A 20,349-nucleotide genomic window follows, 5' to 3' on the forward strand; every position below is an offset into this window, starting at 1 on the left:
CACGTGAAATGAACGAAGCGCGCCGCTATTGCACTTCCCGCAATGAAAGCGTGACCACACATTCCTGATAATCGCGATGTGATTTGCGTAAATACTCTCATTTTCAGTTTTATCGTGAGGGTGGAAAGTAATGACACGGATTCTTGCCACAAACTTTGATATGTATATAACTATGTCCTCTGTGCACATTGTGTTTATCTACGTGCAGACTACGGAACAGTACCGACCAGTGAACGCTGTCCCGTCACACCGCCCAGCTCAGCCCTTCGCCTCTGCAGTTGTGTACTGGAACCGGCCGCAAGTGACACTGTGTGTGGGAGCAGGTCACTACGAAGTAGGTTGCTATATGTTGAAGTACGAACAGGTACATGGCACCCGTATGCTGTACACTGCAATTGATGCCACTGTTGTAATCGTGATATTAATTTACCTGCCCATCCGCTCTAGCTGTTTTTCATGGTATTCACTAATGAGGAAACGATTGACATGTTACTGTAAGGTGAAAGTCACCAAAATGGCAAACTTGTGCCACAGTCGTATGCTCAGCGGTACACTAACATACGCCATCCGAACCGTCCTACCTTCATGAATATTGTTGGAAAGCTTCGCACGAGAAGGTGGTTGTCTCCACGAACGCGGACCAGAAGCAGAGACATAACACATGATGCAGAGGAGGTAGCTGTTCTGGTGGCCGCTGCAATAAACACTTAAGCAAGTATTTGTGAAACTGAGAGACAAATGGGAAACCCTCGAACAAGGGTGATGCGACCTCTGCCCGCATATCACGTGGCGGTACACCAAGGCCTCCATATCAACGGCGTTCACAATCGCCGCTTTATGCGTAGGCCACGTTTACAAATCACGGGAACGTCAAGTTAGACTTACATTTTGTGTATTACAGAGAAGACGTCTGTTTGTTTTCTTGATACTGGCTCAAATGGCTCTAAGCACTATGGGACTTATCTTCTAAGGCCATCAGTCCCCTAGAACTTAGTACTTAAACCTAACTAACCTAAGGACATCACACACACCCACGCCCGAGGCAGGATTCGAACCTGAGACCGTAGCGGTCACGCGGTTCCAGACTGTAGCGCCTAGAACCGCTCGGCCACCACGGCCGGCCTTTGCTTGATACTGCTGTACGTTTGTCGCAGTCATTAAAGATCTACGTGGCATTTACTATTGTCTACAAGTAGCATGTGTCTCTCCGTGCGACCCTTTGACAGCCATTGATTTTGTTTACTCTGGCCGGTGGTTATCGGTATTTCGTTATCGTTATGTCCATTGTAGTATTGTCGAAAAGTGCAGTAAAGCACCTACAAGTAAACCGTGTCCTTGTTTTCACTGAGGGCGACTGGACGTCGGACATGTTTCCCTGTCTACGTACTGACAGTGTACTAGGCAATACGTAAGTACAGTGTTTGTCGCATTGTAGCTCGTCAATCACATCGTAATTGCGAGCAACCTGTGAGACGCGATTCCACGCTGGAAGTAGTGCAATAGCGACGCGTTTAGTTCATTTCATGCGCCAAATTCGCATTCCATTTTCTCTACATGAAACCGAATTATTGCGATGCAACGAACGCCATTACTACTGTGATGTCTCGTGTTATTGATTGTGTATGGAATAAGAGGGGGCGTCCATAAAAAAAAAAAAAGACCGTGAGTCTGTGTTGAAGCCAACATTTGCACATGGTGTAGAATTTCTCATAGTATTTACTTTCGTGAGCCATACACCCCGCTCCTCAATAAATATATATATGAACAGTAAAGCTTAAAAATAATAATAAATCGATTAAATGGGGCTTGAATACTGTTCAACAGTGTGTGATCCGTACCAGATAGGATTGATAGAAGAGATAGAGAAGATCCAATGGACAGCAGCGCGCTTCGTTACAGGATCATTTAGTAATCGCGAAAGCGTTACGAAGATGATAGATAAACTCCAGTGGAAGACTCTGCAGAAGAGACGCTCAGTAGCTCGGTACGGGCTTTAGTTAAGTTTCGAGAACATACCTTCACCGAAGAGTCAAGCAGTATATTGCTCCCTCCTACGTATATCTCGCGAAGAGACCATGAGGATAAAATCAGAGAGATTAGAGCCCACACAGAAGCATACCGACAATCCTTCTTTCCACGAACGATACGAGACTGGAATAGAAGGGAGAACCGATAGAGGTACTCAGGGTACCCTCCGCCACACACCGTCAGGTGGCTTGCGGAGTATGGATATAGATGTAGAAGGTTTGGGAGTGGGAGAGGGACTCGAAAGACTTGCCCAGCTTTGGGTAGGGCTTACCGGTACATTTAGAAGCGACATATGCAGACTCTGATGGGACTCCATCCCACGACAAACGCCTTTACTTCGGATCCACTGCTTCTCTTCAACTTTTGAGTTCGTTGTAGTCAGTGCAGCTAACAACTAGATCAATAATGTTACATGGTGACACAGAAAGCTTAATCTAATTTCGATTAAATCGTCTATCTGAGCAAAGATAGAAATATGGGGCAAATTTTAAATGACACATAAGAATGTTAAGTTTTTGGTTTCAGAAGAATCATCCGAATTTAATGCATGGACTTGCAATCTTGCGGCATTTCTCACAATTACGTTCAGGATCAAAGTTTTCATTTCCCTTTTACAAATGTTCTATATGACCTCCACCGGATACGCGACAAACATCCAGACCACGATCAAACTCGTCTCAAATATTTGTTTGTATTTGTATTCGTATTTGTAATTTTTATGTCATAACGTTATTTTATGTCTAAATATGACAGGACGTGCATCCACCATTAACGTGTCTGGATTTTAACCAATCAGAGCGTGGGAAGTGTCTCTTAATGGCGTAAGACATAAATAGGGTGAGATATTTGAATCTGACAGCTTGTCTGGCTGACAGAACTGTGTTTACTTTCGAAAATTGTCACGTTTTGTTCGGTTCAGGGCGAATGAGTGAGCTTGTACAACCTTTTACAATAAATTAAACGACAGTTTCTATTAATGTTCATGCATTAAAATGACTTCTAAATTAATTTATTACTCATGTTTCTTAAAAGTGTGTAGGGGACAAAGAGAGTTTTGCAGTGGCTCCTGCAGTAATGTCAGGTCTCTCCAGTTCGCCAATGAGTGTCTTAAATTTAGTTCTGGAACTGCTTGCTGTTATTGAATTGTTGATGACATTGACAATTGAAAAATTAACAGTTTTAATGGGAAATTTTGTTACCATCACAGTACTGTAAAGCTTCCAGACGACGTTGCAGTCCAGGCAGCGAGCAGACGCCAAAAATTTGCTAGCAGAGCCTCAGAAAACGACTGGATCAGAAGTTTTAATATTGTGCATATCATGGAACCTTCGAGTCTACTATAAACCTAAAAGAATGCTTTCTGTCACCTACTCCACGCAAACCTGCCCATATCTCTTTACTCTTTTCTGATAACGGTAGTCAAACATTACCTGAAGATGGTTTCGTGGAGAGGCTGTTTTTGGAATGGGAATTAAGTAACTTTAACATTGGTTTATAGTTAAGAATAGATATATTCATTTATTCACAAGTGGCATGGACGTCGTATGTGTATGTGTGTGTCTTTGCATGACCTAGTAAGGTGCCAAGTGGTTATCGGACAACTATACCGAAATGAAGCCCTCCATATGTTACCTTATGACTGTCCAAGTGCGCCCATGCCCAGCAGTAAGGGGACAGCCGCTGCCCACTCAGGGAAAAGGAAAATTAGCCTAGTCAGGAGTTTCACTTTCAAGAAAATGATTTAAAAGTTGGTATTGCGTGGGTTTGTAATTGGGTAGGAAGTGTTACTTTGTAATACTATTTAAAAGTCGCATTGGCCATCCAAAATATTAAAAATACTCCATACCCTCAGGTCTATTTCTCCCCCCCCCCCCCCGTCCTCCTATAAGCTATCAATGTGCGCCCTTCTGATTATCAGTTCAATAACCAAAACATTTCAGTAGGACGTATTCCCCCGAACGAAAGAGAATATGATAAGATCTCATTTCAGTGTGTCCAGAAGAAAAGTTACCGATCCAAAGCTACACACACAAATGAAAAACAAATACAAGAAACTGTAATTGATGCATATTGTAATAATCACAATTTCTCAAAGCGTTACTAAATCAATCACGTACAGAAGTGTAAGTCCTGAAGTCAATGAGTTCTACGACTAAGTTAATTACTACAAAGCAATGGAAAAAAGATTAAATTAAAGATTTCATATGAGTCTTGTATTGACATAATATCAAATGAAAAAACAGGCCAGTTAACAAACAATGCAGTCAGGAGCTGAAGAAATATGAACACAAAAATTAATGAATGTCAAACAACAAGGAAGTCTTTCGTGGAAGACACAATAGAAAGGAACTCGGAAATCAAGTGATGAGAGCTACGCAGATATATTGCTATTCACGCCAAGACAGCTGTGGTTAGCAAAATCCAAGAAATGGAAGGAAGTAATTAGATCAGAATCAGAATCTTATCCCATCAGTATGCATGAAATAATCACCTGACACTGTGACGACATAACAATCTAAGGCATAAATCACAAGCCTCTCAGTGCAAAAATTACGAAAAGCGGAGCCATATTTTTGCTGTAGCTTATGAACATTTTTTCCGTCTACCGCTTGCAGGGAGAAATGTTGTACATCGACGATAGTGTACGTACGACCATATGACCTTTCCTGGTCGGTATTCTAGGGTAGTGACCGATTTCAGAATCACACTAAGGGCGGCGCACTAGAGCTCGCCACAGTTTCCAGCATTTTCTACCGTCTTTTTTGCTGTTAAGTGATGAGATTGCGTTTTGTGGAGCGTTTTTAAATATTACTTGTTCTACATAGTTACGAGCTGTATAATATATTAAAGCTTTTTTGAGGACATTATTGATTACGCAGTCTATTTTGACGGCTCTGTGACCAATTCTTAGACACAAATAACCTTTCAGACTCTTTATATGAATGACAGTCTTCAGCTACTTCCAATCCCCAAAGTGATACCTCACCACTGGTTTTGGAAATAATAAATTGTATTTTATCACGTTCTTTCCACGATCTGTGAAATGCGTTATGAAAGCTTTTTATAAATACCATAGGATGAAATGAATTCTTATCATTAGTAGATGTTTGGAACTGTCTCACTTTAAAGATATTGTATTCTACTTTCGTAGATGTAACATATCCCCTTCGATCAAACTCACGATCACGTCTATGTGACTCATCAATATTATTAGAACTATGATTATAACGTCTCTATTTCTCTTTTTTACTGGAGAATCTTTAATACAGATGTGTTCAGAATACCTATTATACGTTCTAGGTTGTGCTGACCCATCCTCTATAAGTGACATTCGTCTATCAACCTGTTCCTGCCATCGAGGTAATTCAGTGATTGCTTTATCTTTAACAGATGTAAATTCAGGCTTCAGTTGTTCTAACTCGTGACCGCTGTCGCCTCGCGCTGAGTTTTGTTTTGCCTATTGACACGCAGACTCGATAACTTCGTGCATTTGCACTTTAACTTCCCCAGCTGTGTTATCTAACCAAGCAGAAAACTCACTTCCAATTTTATTTGATTGCTTACTATGGTATTCTTCAATATACTCTTGTCCCTTTATCTGTAGAATTTCTACTCGCTCGGCTATTTGATTGACCTGTTCGACTACCTTCGACTGATCATCACGCATTTCCTTGACTTAACTCTCTAAAGTGGTTACAGAATCCTGTAAAATATCGCTTCTCTCCTCAGATGCTTTTAGTCGTATAGTTAACTGTTCTAATTTTGAAACAAAAAAATTCATCTCTTTGCTTAATTGTACCCTCTAAGTCATGAGTAGCTTTCGTAAAGATATTTTTATTAGCTTCAAGAATATCCTCCTTGAATTTCTGTTCTCTGAGCTCACGCCGTTTATTAACTTCCTTTTCTCTAAGATCTCGTTGTCTATTAGCTTCCTGTTCTATAACATATTATTAATTCTACGATCTTCAGTTACAGTGTCATGATGTGTAAGATTCTGTATATTTTTAAAAATATTTACGTAACGTGTGGACTGTTAAGTAACAAAACTTCCTGGCAGATTAAAACTATGTGCCGCACTGAGACTCGAACTCGGGACTTTGCCTTTCGCGGGAAGTTGCTCTCATTTTCGAGTTAAGTAATACTTCGTCGATAGTGCACCATCTTGTACCCTGAAACTGAATGTCTTTTCGCCATGAAAAATATGATACTTGCAAATGAACAGTGTTTCTTTACGCACTGAATAATTTTCCTTATATGTGCTGTGTCTATTCTTTTGCCCATGTCCAAAAGAACAAACTCAATTTTGATCCTTCAGCCACTGAGAATAAAGACAATAAGGAATTAATAACATCAGTTACCCGTGGGTATTGATTTAAATAGTGTGCCGGACCAGGATTCGAAGCTGGGTCTCCTGCTTGCTTGGCAGATGTGCTGAGCACTACGGCATCCAGACATAGCGGTCATCGCAACTGAGCGGACTACCCTAGCATTCCTCCCGTCGGACCTAAATTCTCAATTTATCCGCATACTACCGTTGTAGCGCCCCTTGTCCATTATCCTCATTACTCGCAGCATTTCGCCGATTCCCGTAAGAGTTAAATCAAATGTTCAAATGTGTGTGAAATCTTATGGGAATTAACTGCTAAGGTCATCAGTCCCTAAGCTTACATACTACTTAAACTAAATTATCCTAAGGACAAACACACATACACACCCTTGCCCGAGGGAGGACTCGAACCTCTGTAAGAGTTCGAGCATGGTGTGCATCCGCAATAAAGTGATTATTGGCCGTCCTCGCCCTATATATGCAGAGTCTGTTCTTTCGGACACATTCGAATAAACTGACACAATTTTGAACCTGCAGCCACTACGAATCAAGACACAAATGAATTAAGGATGCTAGCTGCCCGTGGTCAATGATTAAAATCAATGGGAAAGTCCAACAGACACCACATATATGATTAAGGTGAGAACGGCCAATGATCACTTCAGTGCGGATGCACACACGCTCGAACACATGCGGGAATCGGCACAGTACAGCGAGTGATGGGGATGATGCGCAAGGGGCACTACGACAGTAATGTGTGGATGAGGTGAGAGTTTGGGACTGACGTGAATCGTACTGGGGCACTCCATGATGTTCCGATAACTACTGTGCCCGGATGCTGTGGTCAGCACATCGGTCTAGTAAGCAGGAGACCCGGGTTCGAGTCCCATTCTGGAACAACTTTCCCAATTGATTTAAATCACTGCTCTCTATCAGCTCAAGAAATCAATTCCTTTGTGTCTTACCACCGTATTTCCAAAATTAAAATGTGTGTTAACTGCCAGTAGCTACTATTTCAAAATGTTTTATCTTTTACCTGATTTTTGCTGATACGTCTCCTTAATTTGGTTTCACTTACTGATTATTGTAGTGTAGTAGACTAATAATGTAGTAAATAGACGTTAAATTAGTACTGACAAGATATTCTCAATTGCAACACTTTTACCTTTGAATAGAATATTTGTCCCTAAACTAAACTAACCTCCGTCCGAACAGGCTTTGGTAGGCCCAACGGTACCGACCGAGCGCCGTGTCATCCTCATCCACAGGCGTCATTGGATGAGAATATGAAGGGGGATGGGGTCAACGCACTACTCTCCCGGCCGTACATCAGTTGACGAGATCGGAGCCGCTACTTCTCAATGAAGAAGCTCCTAGGTTTGCTTCACAAGGGCTAAGTGCACCTCGCTTGCTAACAGCGCTCGACAGACCGGATGGTCATCCACCCAAGTGCTAGTAGCCCAGTCAAACAGCGCTTAACTTCGGTGATCTGACGGGAAGCAGTGTTTCCAGTGCGCCAAGGTGGTTGGCAATATTTGCTTCTAGGTACGTGAAAATGTTGTTCCTTGGAGCAATTTTTCACATCTGGAAAACAATACTCCTCTAAAGTAATTTTTGTAATTTCAGAAAGTGACTTCAGCTTACGCAAAAGGGAAATGTATTAGACTTCTACTAGAGGACTGGCTAAAGGCGAAAGTCTGAGAGGTACACAACACTCTCCCCTGCTAATCTAGTATACGGAGATCAGTCAGGACTGCATCTTGTTTTCCGCCAACCATTGTGGTTAGAAATTATCTCATAGATTTGTAAGAAAATATTAAGTAGCAGTCAGGGATGAGGATCGATGAACGCTTTACCTCTCGTAGGAGGAGACGGTGTGTAACCGTAATTTAGGAAATTAGGTTGTGCTATTGGAGAGAAACGCACGCATATTTTCGAGTGTCGTCATTGTATCGAACTGCACAGTTAAATTGTTTTTTTTTAATTCGTTAAGATTGATTAATTATGAGAAGATTTGAGATTGTAATAGATTTAATAATAATATTTTGCATCCTCAAACGTTCTTATCAGAGCCTTAATGAACAGCGCGAAGCCGGAACCGCGTGACGTCAACGGTCGCAGGTTCGAATCCTGCCTCGGGCATAGATGTGTGTGACGTCCTTAGGTTAGTTAGGTTTAAGTAGTTCTAAGTTCTAGGGGTCTGATGACTCCAGATGTTAAGTCCCATAGTGCTCGGAGCCATTTGAACCATTTTTTTCTTCTCATTGCTTAGTTGATCTGCCCGTCTAATCTTCATCATTCTTCTGAAGCACGACCTTTTAAAAGCTTCTATTATTTTCCAGTCTAAACTGTTTATCGTCCATGCTTCACTTCTGTTTATAACTACACTTGATACAAATACTTTCAGGAAAGACTTCCTAACACTAAAATCTATATTCGATGTTAATAAATTTCTTTTCTTCAGAAATGCTTTTTTTACCACTGACAATATACATTTTATAACATCTCTTCTTCGGCTATCGTAATTTCTTTTGTTGCCCAAATAACAAGTCTCATCTACTACTTTAAGTGTCTCGTTTCCTAATCGAATTTCCCTGGCATTACATGATTTAATTCGAATACATTTCGTTGTTTCTGTTTTGCTTTTTTTGATGTTCATTTTATATCCTTCTTTAAAGAAAGTGCCCATTACGATCAACCGCTCGTCCAAGACCTTTGCTGTCTCTGACAGAATTTCAGTATCACCAACGAACACGAAAATTTTATTTATTCTCTCTGAATTCCCATTCTGAATTTTTCTTTGATTACCTTTACCGCATGCACAATGTACAGATCGAATAACATTGGCTATTAGCTACAACCCTATGTCACTACGTTCTCAACCAGTGCTTCCCTTTCATGCCCCTCGACCCATAACTGTGGTCTGATTACCGTACAAGTTTTACATAGCCATAATTACACCGCTGCTACCTCCATAATTTCAAAGAGTATTCCAGTCAACATTGTCAGAAGCTTTTTCTAAGTCTACAAACGCTATAAATGTAGGTTTGCCTTTCCTTGACCTATTTTGTAAGATACGTCGCAGGCTCGGTATTGAGTTGTGTGTTCCTACATCTCTCCTGAATCCAAAATGATCTTTCCCGCGATCGGCTTCTATCCGTTTTTTTCCATTCTTTCGTTAGGAATTCGTGATAGTATTTTGTAGCCGTGACTTATTAAATAGTTAGGTAATACATCTGTTGGCAGCTGCTTTCCTTGGAATTGGAATTATTACATTCTTCTTAAGCCTGAGAGTATTGCGCCTGCCTCAAACGTCTTGCACACCAGATGGAAGAATCAAGGTTGTCAGCAGCTTTGACGAAAAGTCGCTTACTCCCGGAGCCTTGTATCGACTTAGGCTTATCAGGTGCCGTGTGAAATTATTCTCTTAATATATCTCCCATCTCATTTTCATCTGTATCATATTCCATTTCTATAATACTGTCTTCAGATCCTTTATATAGCGCCTCAATATACACCTTCCATCTTCCACCTTTCCCTTCTTTGCTTGGGACTGGTTTTACCTCTGAGCTCAGGGTATTCGTACAGCTGTTTCTCTTTTATTCAAAGACCTCTTTGCCTGTAGAGACTGATGATATACAAATGTAGGTGGCTATTAGACTAGATGAAAAACTGTTATTTCATACAAAGACGATGTTTTGACTTACGTTTCTGTTGCAGCAGAAAGGAAGCATACGGTTCGCAAGCATAGTTCAACTGAAAGCCTTCTTCCTGCTACGTGATCTGTCTCACCTCCACGAGGTAAGTAAAAGACTATACAGAATTACTTCGATGCTACAGCTTGCTATATTTTTATAAGTAGGTGCAGCACTGACCACAAGATGCCCAGACTTGGAGGTTGTATACAGTACCTTATTTTTTAAGTCAGTCATTAACGTCGACACGGATCGGGAGTTTGGAGAATGTATTGTGTTCTAACATTATGAATTACGCCGAAGAGAACGGTCTATTGACACACAACATGGATATAGAAAATATAGTTCTTGTGAAACACAACTGCCACCTTCATCATACGAAATGTTAAGTGCTATTGACAAGGTACTTCAGATTCCGTGTTTCTGGCTTTCCAGAAAGCTTTTAACACTGTGCCCCACAAGCGACTTGAACTGACATTACGTGCTTATGGAATATCGTCTCACTTATGAGACTGGATTCGTGATTTCCTGTCAGAGACGTCACAGTTCGTAGTAACTGACAGAATGTCGTCGAGTAAAACAGAAGCTTCTTCTGGCGTTTACCAATCTAGTGTTACAGGCCCTGTGCTGTTCCTTATTTATATTTAGGAGACAATCTGAACAGCCGTCTTAGGTTGTTTACAGATGATGTTGCCGTTTATCGTCTAGTAAAGTAATCAGAAGACCAAAGCAAATTTCAAAATGGTTTAGATAATTGGTAATTGACCCTAAATAATGAAATTGTTAGGTCATCCATATGAGTGCTAAAACGAATACGTTTAACTTCGGTTACACGATAAATCAATCAAACCTAAGGCCGTAAATTCAACTAGATACCTAGGAATTACAATTACGAAGAACTTAAATTGGAAATGATACATAGAAAATGTTGTGGGGGAAGGAAAACCAAAAACTCAGTTTTATTCGCACAACACTTAGAAAACAGATCTACAGCTTACACTAAGTTTGTCCGTCCGTTTTTGTACTGCTGCGTGGACTCCAATCCTTACTACACACAAAAAAAGTTTTGTACCAACCGGTTCCCAAAACTGTGGAAAATAGACGTTGATGACGTTGATTCTGAATATTGTATCACAGACACAGTCCCTTCGACTGTTCAGAGAGGACACTAAACTAGCCCAAAGCTGCAAACAACCATGCATGAGCAGCGATTATTAGACAGAGGGGGTCTGACAGCCAATCAGTTCCAGTCATCCACCAGGAAGGAGGTACACGGCTTGTGTTGTCTGTAGTTCAACCACGCGTAGACCTTCAATACCGCATTGTTACTTGGTGCCAGGAAGGGCTCTCAACAAGGGCAGTGTTGAGGCATCTCGGAGTGAACCAAAGCGATGTTGTTCGGGCATGGAGGAGATTCAGAATGCCACCATGTTGAATAATGCTTTTCGTGCTGCCACACGACGTTGTGTTAAGGCTACATGATGCAATAGGCTACATGATGCGCAACTCCACTCCCGACGGACATGGCGAGGTCTATCATTGCAACCACGACACCATGCAGCACGGTACAGATGGGCCCAACAACATGTCGAACGGACCACTAAGGATTGGCATCATGTTCTCTTCACCAATGAGTGTCGCATATGCCTTTAACGAGAAAATCTTTTGTAGATGTGTTTGGAGGCAACTTGGTCAGTCTGAACGCCTTAGACACACTGTCCAGCGAGTGCAGCAAGGTGGAGGTCCCCTGCTGTCTTAGGGTGGGGTTATGTGGCCCGACGTACGCCGCTGATGGTCATGGAAGTCGCCGTAATGGCTGTACGATTGTGAATTCCGTCCTCCGACCGACAGTACAACTATATCGGCTGCATATTGGCGAGGCATTTGTCTTCGTGGACGACAATTCGCGCATCCATCTTACAAATCTTGTGAATGGCTTACTTCAGGAAAACGACATCGCTCGACTAGAGTGGCAAACATGTTCTCCTGACATGAACCCTATCGAAAATGCCTGGGATAGATTGAAAAGGGCTGTCTATGGACTACATGACCCACCAACCACTCTGAGGGATCTACGCCAAATCGCCGTTGAGGAGTGGGACAATCTGGACCAACAGTGCCTTGATGAGCTTGTGGATAGTAAACCACGACGAATACAGGCATGCATCAATACAAGAGGACGTGCTACTGGGTATTACAGGCAGCGGTGTGTACTGCAACCTGGACCATGATCTCTGAAGGTCTCGCTGTATGGTGTACAATACGCAGTATGTGGTTTTCATGAGCAATAAAATGGGCGGAATTGACTTTTATATTAATCTCTATTCCAATTTTCTGTACAGGTTCCGAAACTCTCGGAACCGAGGTGATGCAAAACTTCTTTTGATATGTGTATATTAACGGAGTAATCGATAAATTTCAAAGAAGAGCAGCACGTTTCACATTATACCGAAACAGGGGAAAGTGTCATTGACATGATACAGGATTTGGGGTGGGCTTTATTAAAACAAACGCGTTTTTGTTTCGGCGGAATCTTCTGACGAAATTTTAATCACTAACTTTCTTCTCCGAATGCGAAAATATCTTCTTGACTCCGACCTTCATATGGAGAAACGATCGTCATAATAAAATAAGGGAAATCATGTCTCGCAGGGTAAGACATAGATGTTCGTTTCTTTCCACGCGCTTTCCAAGATTGGAATAATAGAGAATTACTGTGTAGGTGGTTCAATGCTCTCTGGCAGGCACTTAAATGTGATCCGCAGAGAATCCATGTAGAGGAAGAAATAGACTACTGACACTATCTTAAATTGAATGGTCAGATTAAGTGACGGAAAGGGATGTCCCGTTTTAAGACGTACCGTGGGTGGCGTCTGAATGTCGGCGCTAGAAAATGCGTATGGCGCTAATATAGACACGATATTTGAGCAGTGACAGAGAGGTGTGTAGTGAACATGGAGGACGTCACGAGATAACCGACTTTGAACGTTTGATGAGAATCGGTGCACTACGCACGGGCCTTAGCGTATCGGAGATTACGCAATAATACAGGTTTCCGAGGTCAGCAGCAACTGGGACGCATCTCCAACATCGCAGAGACAATGTTTCAAGACGACCACAAGTGTTTGAAGAACGGACGTCACGTGGTCTCCGCCGATCAATGCGGCGCGATTGACGGTATGATGTGAGCTGAGTCGCCGCCTGTTTGAATGTGGGGCACCAGGAACGCGTTTCTACCAAGGCTGTACACAGAGTTGGTTCGAGGACATTAATCTATTCAAGCGACGCCTTACCATTTGCATCCTCCCCCCTCTTCTCCCATTTCCTTCGTACACTTTCACCCGCGTGGTTAGCACACTTCACTCGCATTCCCGGAGGACGACGGTTCGAACCCACCTTCGGCCATCTTGATTTAGGTTTTCCATGATTTCCCTAAATCGCTTAAGGCAAATGCCGGGATGGTTCCTTCGGAAAGGCACGGCCGCTTTCCTTCTGCATCCTTCCATAATCCGAGCTTGAGCTCTGTCTCTAATGACCTCGTTGTCAACGAGACGTAAAACGCTAATCTGCTTCTCTCCGTCTCCTTCCTCCATTTTCACCCGTGGCACTTTTCGCTGTTAATCGTGACGCTTACTGTATACAACAAGTGTCCCTCTCAGGTAGGCGCCGCCGGCGGCCGCTGCTAATTGTGATGCACTCCGACTTCAGGACACAAGTGGCCCATCGGGACCATCCGACCGCCGTGTCTTCTTCAGATGAGGATGCAGATAGCAGGGGCGTGTGGTCAGCACACCGCTCTCCCGGTCGTTATGATGGTTTTCTTTGACCGGAGCCGCTACTATTGGGTCGAGTAGCTCCTCAGTTGGCATCACGAGGCTGAGTGCATCCCGAAAACGGACAACAGTGCATGGTGGCCCGGACGGTCACCCATCCAAGTGCCGGCCACGTCCGACACCGCTTAACTTCGGTTATCTGACGGGAACCGGTGTATCCACTGCGGCAAGGCTGTTGCCCACTAATTGTGATGCGATTTGCTTAAAAACATTACAGTTGTGACGTCTCTGGTTTCCGTCTCACAAGTGGTTTGCGCCTACTCGTCATCACCGATTTCGTCTAAATTAATGGAATATGCAGGACTTGACCAGAAAACCAGGTGACAGGAGTGGGCGTTCCAGATGGCCAAGCGTTTAGAGAAATTCGCATTTTTGGTGCTGGTCTTGTCTGGTCTGGCGTGAACCGTTTGTATTAGTTTCCAGATACCGGTTGCCGCAATGGAAAGATTACAGGACGGTAATCCGAAGGTTGAGAGTTCGAGTCCTTACTCAGACATTTTTTAATATTTTCAATTTTTACATTATTTACACTGCAAATACTCAGTACACTGTATTTCTTAATATTGCCGTAAAACACTTGAAAAGCATGCAAGGGAAAATTTGTGACATCAATTAAATTTCTAAGAAGGAATCGTATTTACAGCGTCTACGAGCACTCTGCAAAAAACTTTCCTAGAAGGGGCAGTAGTAAAACACACGAAACTTCGTATTCCATTAGTTTTATTTCCACCTTCGAGCAGCGTTACGTGTGGTTTGCTGCAAAGTGTGCGTTGAGAGAGAACATTGGGTGAATGTGAACCAAGCGTGTTTTTTTATGGAAACTCGGAAATGCAGCGTTTATTACTTGTGCTAGATGGCGATGAAATTACCGCTTTATGAAGATAGTAATCCCAGCCTGTGTAAATTATCAACCCTAGAATAATGAAAGGATCGGTTTGATACATGAACGTGTCGTGTACTCCTTACAACCCATTCCAGGAAATTTATTTGCGGACTCCTCATGGATGCTGTAATTTAATCCATTCTTGTACACTTATTTTCAGCCGCAGATTTTCCTTTGTCTTTTCCTTTCATGCATTTTATGAAAATCTTAGTAAACACAATATACTGAGCATTTTTCAGTTTATTTGCAGTGTAAATAAGGTATGAAAGTGGAAATATAAAGATTTCTGCTCAGAAACTCGATACCACGACTCTCGGATTACCGTTTCTTACTCTTTTCGCTGCACCAACTGTGGCCTGGAATCCACGCTAACATAAAGGGCTGGACCCTCGCCCTACCCGTTACAAAAATGCTACTTCGTTTAAACGCTTGGACATCGGGAGCTCTAACTTTTTTGACTTTCATTTCTGGCCAAGTCTTTCATATGCCATTACTTTAGACGGTGATGGCGAGCAGGCGCGATCCCCTTGTCAACTTAGCGTCCCAAGCGGCAGCTCACGTAGCTTGGGTCTTCAACCGGCTCTCTGACTGTACGGAGACGATTGCACCACGCGGTCTTCTGTGACCTATGACCGAACATCACATCCAGTCCGAGAGAAAAGAAAGATAGTGATTGTTAGTAGCATATGACAAGCTGTACAGTGTCTGTGATAAACCATAGTGCTACTTGATAAAGATGAAACTAGTTGGTAACAGAAGCAAAGGCTTTGCAGTGAATAAGAGATGTTTGAGCTGTTTGAGAAATAAATGTGAATTTGTGGTTACGGTCCACCACTGACTTTTGTATGAAATACTGCTGAATGGAATGAACAGTCCAGTGAGTATACAATATGGACTGAGAGCAAATCGAAGAAAGACGAAAGTAATAAGAAGCAGGAGAAATGAGAACAGCGAGTAACTTAAGACACAGATTGATGACGACGAAGTAGTTGAAGTTAAGGAATTCTGCTACCTGAGCAGCAGAATAACCAATGACGAACAGAGCAAGGAGTACTTCAAAAGCAGACTAGCAATGGCAAGAAGGCCATTGAGCCGATCTGCGGCTCGAATTGGTGCTGTTTGTAGGTTTCCATCCTTTGTTGGAGGCCAGACCGTATCGTTTAGTGGGCATAGTTCCGGTTGGTTGTCTTCTTCTCTTCTTGACTGGCGCCACTCGTTTCGCTAGCGTTGCCTGTCCGCTAGTGACAGCAGCGGCGGTTATCGATATGTATTAACTGTGGCCCTATCTTTGGGGCGACGTCGTTGTTTTTCCGGATCGTGTGAGTGTGCGACCGAGCGAGGTGGCGCAGTGGTTAGCACACTGGACTCGCACTCGGAAGGACGACGGTTCAATCCCGCGTCCGGCAATCCTGATTTAGGTTTTCCAAATGTCCAACGTGTATGGCGAACATTACACGCTCATAACTTGTACCCATTTCACATGCAGTTTAATAGTCATGTATGGCTGCAGTAAAATCCACACCCTATAGTGGAAACTAATTACGACGTTTGTTTTCCGATCAATATTTGATGTGGAATGATCGATAACACATTGATAGATCCAGTCATTTTAGAAGAGCGAATGACGGGACAGAATGACTTGCCATTTTTTTGGAAAATTATTTTGTTGAACGCCTAGAGGGCGTTCTTTCGGTCACGAGGATTGCAGTGTGCATCCTGCATGACGGAGCTCCTCCACATTTTACTAGATATCCGAGGGAACACCTCAACCGCACTTAACCTAATCGCTGGATTCGTCGTTAACTTGGGCATCAAGATCGTGTGATCTTGTTTATGGGGTTGGATGATGTGTGAGGTGTACGAACGAAAGTTGAACTGCTTGGTCGCATAGTATACTCTGGTGTCGTCATTATGGAACCTGAGGAGGCACTCGTCATGTTCTCCCAACAGTGCACAAATGGGTTGAAATTTATTGTGGACTGTGCAACGCAGTGGTGTAAGGTTTACGATAATATTATAGGTGAATGTGCTAAAAATACCTACTTTTCAATTGATTCTTTATAAAAAGCATGCTGTAATGTTTACTAGCTGTTGCACATGTGTTCACGAGTATAAGTGAGAGTGAATCGAATAAAACAGAATGTACTTTACATTTGGTTCACCATGGAAGCCATTCGGAATGGGGCATATGTCCATACGAAGTTTTTACTTCAAATGATCGTTCCTGGTTCTTGCAATATCCGCGAATACTGACAGTTCCTCCTAGGATACCTTGCATAGACCATGGATTAATTCTGGGCCCTATAATATCTGACAGTAATCGAAGAGTTTATATTTCAGGTACACTTGTACTTACGTATTTTTTTTATATTTTTTAGTCATCAATCTTCTGTCTGGTTTGACAGGGCCAACTACGAATTTCTAACATTTTCATCCCAGAGTAGCACTTGCAACCTACGTCCTTCATTATCTGATGAATGTATTCCAATCTCTGCCAGTTTTTATCTCTTCGGCTCCCTCTAGCACCATGGAACTCATTCCCTGATGTATTATCAGATGTCCTGTCGTCCTGTCCCTTCTACTTCTCAGCGTCTTCCACATATTCCTTTTCCTCTCCGATACTGCACAGAACGTCCTCATTCCTTACCTTATCAGCCCACTTAATTTTCCACATTCGTCTGCAGAACCATATCTCAAACGCTTCGATTCTCTTCTATTCCGGTCTTCCCACAGTCCGTGTTTCATTACCATACAATCCTGTACTCTAGAAGTTCATTCTCAGAAATTTCTTCCTCAGATTAAAGCCGATATTTGATATTAGTTGACTTCTCTTGCGCAGGGATGGCTGCGACCTCATAGTCAAGGGAGGGCAGGATTCGGTTATTGTTGGTTGCCTTTTACAGTTACACACAATTTATTTTAAACTAGTAACTCCACACTCAACAATAAATAAAATACCGACGTCATTAATGAAGGAATAAACAACTGTTCAAATATTAGCGTTTTCGGTGAGCTACAGTTTAGCAAATCACCATTAAATACAGATACAACAGATAATGTTTTGGAAAACAAGCCACTGTGATCTGGGCAAAGGGCTTACACGCCAGGCTGACAATAAATTAAGTATGATTTAAAACTCGCAGCAAATTACAAATTACAGGTATTGAAATATTAAAGGCAAATCACCACAAACACAGCAGAAGGCATCAGACGCCAGGAATTGCAGCAAATAAGATTCTAAGGGTTAGTGCGTAAATAGCAAATTAGAATTTTAAGGCAAATGACCACAATCACGGCTGAAGGCCTTTCACGCCAGGAACGGCAACAATATAAAAAATTTAGAAACCTGCTGTAAAACAGCAAATACAGTAGCAAAGCTTAATTAAAAAAACAAGCAACTCATTACCAAACGGGTGAAATAAGATGATGGTAAACTTGGTAACACAAGGGGCCACAGACGGTGCTCGAGGAATCGACTTCTGAGAAGGTCCGGCAACAAACACTTTCGCGAGCGATGATATAGGCAGCCAAGAGTTGCATTCACTTCACAAGATGGTAACTCACACTAGTGGTAGTCTAACGAATGACTAATGATACTATTGCTGAAGCTACCTGACGTCCGATAAACCAAATGCAACAATGGACCAATACGCCAAAGCCGGAACCAGCGGTCTGTACTACGTCCCCAGAATACTGTGTTTAGAGCGCCCGGAACGAGAAGGAACCACTACCACCAGAGCAGAAAGCACTCCACTCGCTGCTCTTCGCCTCGGCGACACTACGAGCAGCAACACGAACCTAAGTCAGTGGAAGTTTCTCTACTTGGATTGAGATGCACTCATCTTAAGGCTTGCTGGATCCGGTTTACGACGAGGTCGTGCATCCTCAAGACCACAGATCTTCCACTCGGCAGTCCAAGCGTGCTCCCCAGCGATCCCAGCGTGTTCTGGCACTGCGCGGACAAGTGTGCTCCTCAGTCCACAGCCGAAGTCGCATACTCACACGTTGGGGGCGTTGTTTTGGGGGAAAGGGACCAAACTACGAGGTCATCGGTCTCATTGGATTAGGGAAGGACGGGGAAGGAAGTCGGCCGTGCCCTTTCAAAAGAACCATCCCGGAATTTGCCTGGAGCGATTTAGGGTAAGTGCAGAAAGGCGTCGTGTGCTGATAGGGGACTGCGCTGCATCCAGATGAACTATGTGTTGTTGCACCTGCTTAGGTTGTTGAACGCCATGTTCAGAAGAAAAGTACAAACTTGGAAGGATACCTGTTTCACTCGATGTGCTGAAAACTCTGGTAAACACTCTACGACCAGGAACTCGCTGTACAGGAAAGCGCGAGCGGTATTCTTTGACAGCAGCAGGAACACTACCATCACAGAAGCAGTAAACATACACCACAGCTGCATATTCGTCATTAGTGAGGGCGTGTGCGATGTTAATCAGCGCGTGTGCAGGGAGTTAACCGATGCTTCTGGCTGATAATCTCTTAATGCCTCGCACTACTGCACTCACAACACACGACGGACAACTACGCGTCTAACGGGCTAAATCGCAGAAAGACGCCCCGAGCAAAGAGACTCAAAGCAGTGACCGAAGTTGCACTAGAATTAAACTTCAGAGAGATCGGGTGGGTAAGATACGAGTACGTGCTGAAAACAAATGCCTAAATTTTTTCTGTTCTCAGTAACAGTTGAGTTATCACATGTCATGCGTTTTATTAGATAGACTCTCCTAGTTTGCTGAGCCAATACACAATATTCTGCCGCTATAGGACTAGGAATTGTAGTGTGCAGCACAGCTGTGTGAAGCTGAACTCTATAGGTGAGTGAGAAACAGCGTGCTGTAATCGGGTTTATGACCACAAAAAAACGAACCTCCAACTGAAATCATAGAAGAATGAAAGCTGTATACTGTGATGACTGTACCGACATCTGTAATGTGATAACCTCAAGGTTTGTGACGGAGTGCTTCCAAAACTTAAAAACCACCTTCGAAGACTTCACTTTGATAGTGATCAATCGATACAAGCAGAGGTGAGCTTTTGGCTCCAACAACAAAGTGAAACACTCTACAGTGATGGTATCAACAACTGGTGGCTCGTTGGGAAATTTTAAAAATTTGTGGTAAGTTCCCATTGGATCGCCTGCCGGACTGGCCGAGTGGTTCTAGGCGCTACAGTGGAGCCGCGCGACAACTACGGTCGCAGGTTCGCATCCTGCCTCGGGCATGGATGTGTGTGATGTCCTTAGGTTAGTTAGGTTTAAGTAGTTCTAAGTTCTAGGGGACTGATGACCTCAGATGTTAAGTCCCATAGTGCTCAGAGCCATTTGAACCGTCCTATTGGATGAAACTAGGCTCACAAACTATTTAATATATCTTAAACTATGGACAACGCACACACACCAAATCCCGACGGAAGACTCGAACCTACGACGGAAGGAGCCGCGCGAACCGTGATAAGGCGCCTAGGACCGCACAGCTACCCCGCGCGTCTCTAGTTGGGAATAATGTGTTCGTCGCCAATGTGACTACGTTGACAAACAAATATGTATACATACAGAATATATATGAAAAATGTAAA

The 20,349-nt window shown here is 42.9% G+C and overlaps 1 protein-coding gene and 1 pseudogene across 11 annotated transcripts in view; one reads left to right on the top strand and one right to left on the bottom strand.

Annotated features, from left to right (window-relative positions):
* Window positions 1–20,349, top strand: part of LOC126284608 (rabphilin-3A-like) — a 971,947-nt gene that overhangs the window by 185,955 nt on the left and 765,643 nt on the right. For 8 of the 11 annotated variants that reach the window (XM_049983667.1, XM_049983659.1, XM_049983658.1 and 5 more), the window contains exon 2: window positions 10,076–10,156. The gene's annotated coding sequence lies outside the window, so the exon portion shown is untranslated. The remainder of the gene's footprint in view (window positions 1–10,075; window positions 10,157–20,349) is intronic. The other 3 variants (XM_049983661.1, XM_049983660.1, XM_049983663.1) reach the window with 1 other exon arrangement.
* LOC126285552 (5S ribosomal RNA) lies at window positions 13,946–14,063 on the bottom strand (annotated as a pseudogene).

The sequence above is a fragment of the Schistocerca gregaria genome, chromosome 8 (assembly GCF_023897955.1).
Source record: "Schistocerca gregaria isolate iqSchGreg1 chromosome 8, iqSchGreg1.2, whole genome shotgun sequence".
In the NCBI taxonomy this organism is placed as follows: Eukaryota; Metazoa; Arthropoda; class Insecta; order Orthoptera; family Acrididae; genus Schistocerca; species Schistocerca gregaria.